This window comes from Nyctereutes procyonoides, unplaced genomic scaffold, assembly GCF_905146905.1.
Source record: "Nyctereutes procyonoides isolate TBG_1078 unplaced genomic scaffold, NYPRO_anot_genome, whole genome shotgun sequence".
Taxonomy (NCBI): Eukaryota; Metazoa; Chordata; class Mammalia; order Carnivora; family Canidae; genus Nyctereutes; species Nyctereutes procyonoides.
This window is the reverse complement of record NW_026575135.1, coordinates 6,999,682-7,004,197: the sequence shown is the minus strand read 5'-3', so window position 1 is coordinate 7,004,197 and position 4,516 is coordinate 6,999,682. Positions and strand designations below refer to the sequence as shown.

The 4,516-nt window shown below is 49.4% G+C and overlaps 1 long non-coding RNA gene across 1 annotated transcript; it reads left to right on the top strand.

Annotated features, from left to right (window-relative positions):
• The first annotated feature begins 1,061 nt into the window (after window positions 1–1,061).
• On the top strand, window positions 1,062–3,348 carry LOC129495166 (uncharacterized). Its single transcript, XR_008661467.1, has 2 exons — window positions 1,062–1,531; window positions 2,921–3,348. It is a non-coding gene; the product is annotated as an uncharacterized LOC129495166 (long non-coding RNA).
• The last annotated feature ends 1,168 nt before the right edge of the window (window positions 3,349–4,516 follow it).

Genomic DNA, 4,516 nt, shown 5'->3' with positions numbered 1-4,516 from the left:
GGTTGCATGGGACCCGGGGCACCTAAGGCACCTGTGGGACCTGGGGCACCTGTGGGCGGGAGAGATTGCAAGAGCGCTCCGGGCTGAGGGCATGTACCCCCTACCCTGCCTGTGGAGGCCGTTTCGCGGGCACAGCTGCGTAAAACCACCAGATGTTACACTTGAAATCCGTGCAGTCGATTGACAATCACACCTGGAGACAACTTCTATTAAAAATAGGAAATAACTTCTGGGCATTTTCATGTAGAAACCTCGGATGGTATGCACGTGATCTTCACTTCCAACGTGCAGCGGGAAATGCCCGCGAGTGGAAGCCAGAGCTGGTGCCCTGGCCGCGCGCGGGGTGCACAGGCCTGAGTGTGTGGGGGGCGCGACCCTGGGCACCAACGGGCGGCACCCCTCAGCTCCTACAGGCGCTGGCCTCAGCTGGCTGGAAGTGAAGACTGCAAACTAATACACTCATTCCAGCCAGATCCTGGTTCTGGGGTCCGCATTCTAGGCTTAGTTAGATGGGTTGCGGAAGGCCCCTGGTTCCCCCCAAACCTTGGGGGGCTACTCTAACAAACTTGTGGGCGGCGGCGAACCAATCCCCCACTGGCTGCACGTTCTCCCAGCACAGGGCCCCCGCAGGTGCTTATTCTGAACTCTGCGACTCCTGCAGGTGCCAAGAGGCCAGAAGGGTCTGGGGGCTTCCGGACGCCCCGGTTCTAAACAGCATCAGTACCAGGCTCCCCTCTTAGGCCTTCTGTAGCCTCACGCCTCCTGGCGTCTCCGGCCCGCAGAGAATCTGAGCAAGCCCCCGCGGGCCCCAGCCCACCTGCAAGATGCCTCCCAAAGTGGCCATGGCCTCTGCGCCCCGACTCGGCAGCGCTCCCCCCACCCCGCCCCTCCCCTCCCGGGACGCGCGCGGTTCCCGAGTCACGCCCGGGCGGCGGCGGCGGCGGCTGCGATGCGCACAGTCGGCCACCAGATGGCGCCCGCGGCGGCCTCCGAGCTCCGCCCCGCCCCCCGTGCACCTGCCGCACCCAGGTGCATCTCTCAAGGTAGCGGGGAGACCCGTCTGAGCCCCGGCGCTGCGAGGCCGCCCGGGAGGGGCCCGAAGCCGTCCTCCGGTTCCGCTGGGCGCCGGAGCCGATCTGCAAGGGCCAATCTGCGCGCTCTCCTCCCACCGCGGACTCCCGGCGACTGCAAACCCCGGGTTCGGGGCCGCTCCGGGCATCCCCTCTCCGCAGGGACCGATCTAGAGATTCTAGTTTAAACATTTGTGAGGAAACCAACTCGTTCCTCCTTTATTTACATAAATGTTTTCCACTTTGGCTGTTCTTGTGAATCACCTGGGGGGCTTGAAAAATCCCGAGAGCACGGGAGTCCTGGAACTTCCCTCCCCCTTCGCTGATCAAAGCAAGTCACAGAGCCACATGGAACTTCAGCGTGCCCAGGAGGAGCAGAAATCTTTGGTGGCCAACGCAAACTTCACAGCCTTCAAGGTGCCTGGGACGCTCCGTCGGTTAAGCTTCTGCCTTCAGCCCAGGTCATGATCCCAGAGTCTTGGGACGGAGGTCTACCTGGGCTCCTGGCGGGGGGGGGGGATCTGCTTCTCCCTCTCCCTGCCACTCCCCCTCCTCTTGCTGTGCTCTTTCTCGCTCAAGTAAATAAAATCTAACACACACACACACACACACACACAAATATCACAGCCCAAGAGAAAAAGAAAACTAGCAAAATAGAAAAGGAACCAAAGATGATGGCACAATGATTTTATAGATAAATTCTCTTTAATTTAAATGATACTGTCTAAAGACCAGATTATCCTAAATTATTTTCAAGTGCAAGCTCCCTTATCTCTCTCTTGAAGTTAGCATTATCTTAAAATCTGATTAAGAATCATAGAATAAAATTACATTAGGCATGAAGCTCAAACGTGCAGGTGCGTGTAAGAACTGCAGTGAAGTTATTAGCAAGCTGACTCTAGAAATGTAGTAAAGGAGTAATAACAGCAAACACTTTTGATAGTACTTACTGTCAGGCACTGTTCTAAATGCTTTGCAATATTCACTAATCTTTACAACAACCTACTATTTAGGTGTTACTATTCCTAGTCCACTTTTATAGATGAAGAAATACGTGGATTCTTGTTATATTCCTTGCATTAGAGCTGAGATGAAAAAAGTACAGAGAAGGTGAATAGAGAATGGCACCTCAAAGGTGAGAAAGCTTCCTGCACGTCTTGTCCTGGCCTTCAGGGAATGTGGACATGTGGGCACCGCTGTCAGTTTGAGGAAGAGGCATAGCAATATGTATATCGCACGAGATGACTGCTAATGTAGTAATCTGTTTTCATTGAGCGGAGGTTCATATATTTAGGTATTGCTAGAGTCTAAGTCACACCAGCCAAGCTGATTTGAGGGAACAGGAGACTGTACGGCACAGGTAAAGGCTACCCCTAAGCTCCCCATGTACTCAGTCCCACCTTTTCTTCTGAACCCTGCAAAGCTGCTCTTAGATTTTTGTCTGTAGATATAGAGACCTCTGGTGCCCTCAGACTCTGAAGACTGGATCACATTTCAGAAACATCCATCTCCTTCCATCTGGCCAAGTCTGTGCCTACCATGTCACTAATTTCTTGAATCTTAACTTCTTTCAAGCCCCCCCTCTCCCCCAGGAGTCTGGACAGAAATGACAGTGAGGTAGCACTGGGACCAGAGTTGTAGGAGGTGGGGAGGTGGGTCATGAATCGATTTCCTTGTTCTTCTTTCAGGAGTTGATTGTTAGGCCTGCTCTTCTTAGGTGTGTGAGGGACAGCCAAGCCCTGGTCCAAGAGCCCAGTGTTTTACGAAGAGATTTGTTTTTGTTTTTGTTTAAGACTTATTTATTTATTTATTTATTTATTTATTTATTTATTTATTTATTTATTTGACAGAGAGAGCACAAGCAGGGGGAGCAGCAGACTGAAGGAGAAGGAGAAGCAGGCTCTCCATTGAGCAAGAAGCCCAATGTGGGATTTGATCCCAGGACCCTGAGATCCCAGGACCTGAGCCCACAGCAGATGCTTAACTGACTGAGCCACCCAGGCATCCCTGAAGAGGTTTTATGAAGCAATCTCTCTCCCATCTCTCTGATTCCCTCAATGGGCAAGATTCTGAAGGTCCCACATTCTTCAGTCTGAGCTGAGACCCTCTCCTGAAAATATTAGGACAAGGCAAAGGAGAAAGAAGATGGGTTCTCCAGTCCTTCCTGTGAAGGTCAGGGAAGCCCACTTATTAAGGCAATAACCCGAGGTACCTGTGACATGCTAAGCACTCTTTAAGGTGTTGGTTAATGTGGTGAACAAATTATATTCCTTGACTTCATTGTACTTACATTCTTGAGGGAATGGGTCCAGGCAATAAACAAATAAATAGGAGAGGCCCGTCAAAGAAGGTGGAGCAAGGGCACTGCTTGATACTTGGGGTTTGGAGGAGTCCTCTGGAGGGATGACACTCAGGTGCCAGAAGGTGGTAGGGGAGTGGGCCATGCAGATAACTGGGGCATGAGTATTTCAGACAAAGGGAACAGCAAGGACAAGAGTCCAGAGATGGATTGCTCATGGGGTGTTTGAAGGAAACTGTATGCATAACTAATTCAGGCTTAACAGAAACATGGAACATGAAGGTAGTGGTGTCAGGCTGTGGGAATCCTGGCAGCTGGATAATCATTGTCTGTGCTGCTGACTAGATCTTCTCTCCCAGGCCAGGCTCTCCTGAACAACCTGGCACCCCAGTTCTCCGTCTTTACCAAGAGGTTAGCCAGTAATTGTCTATTATTCCAATAACCTAAATAGATCCATCATAAATTTTTTGAAACCAACAGAACAGTGTTTCTAAAATGCTAATTTTTAAGAACAACAGCTAGTATCTTGATGGGCTTGCTTCCAGGAGCATGGTTTGCACAGAAGTTCTGTCCTGGGACGAGAGAATCAGATGACAAAGTCCTCTGAGCCAAGAGAAGAGATTTGGAATCTTCATCCTTGTCCTTGAAACCCCAAAATAACCTCAGGGTGTCCTGGTTTGATATTTACTCTGGAAGTTTATTTGACATTTATCTAAATTTCCTCCTTTCATGCTCAAGTTAGTCATGATATTTGAAGGACAGCAGTAACAGGACAGCTTGAAAATATCTCCTTAATCCCACAATCATGTGATCAAATGCCCATTTTACTGAAGGCACTCAGCAGGGTTCAGTTAGACAAACTTGTTTATTTGGGGGAAAGGCAGTATGAATAACTATAGTAAATAACAGGGGAGAGGCCATGTATAGAAAAAGGGGCTGGGAAACTGCTTTTCTTAAGAATTGGATGATAAATATTTTAGGCTTTGCAGGCCAAGAGGCAAAATCGAAGACATTATGTAAGTACTAATATAATAATACAGAAGGCACATGTTCACATTTTTGGATGAAATATAAAAATCTATGGAGTACAATTTATTTTTAATATAGGTCTATTAGAATAATGGAATGGGGGCAGATAACATTTTGC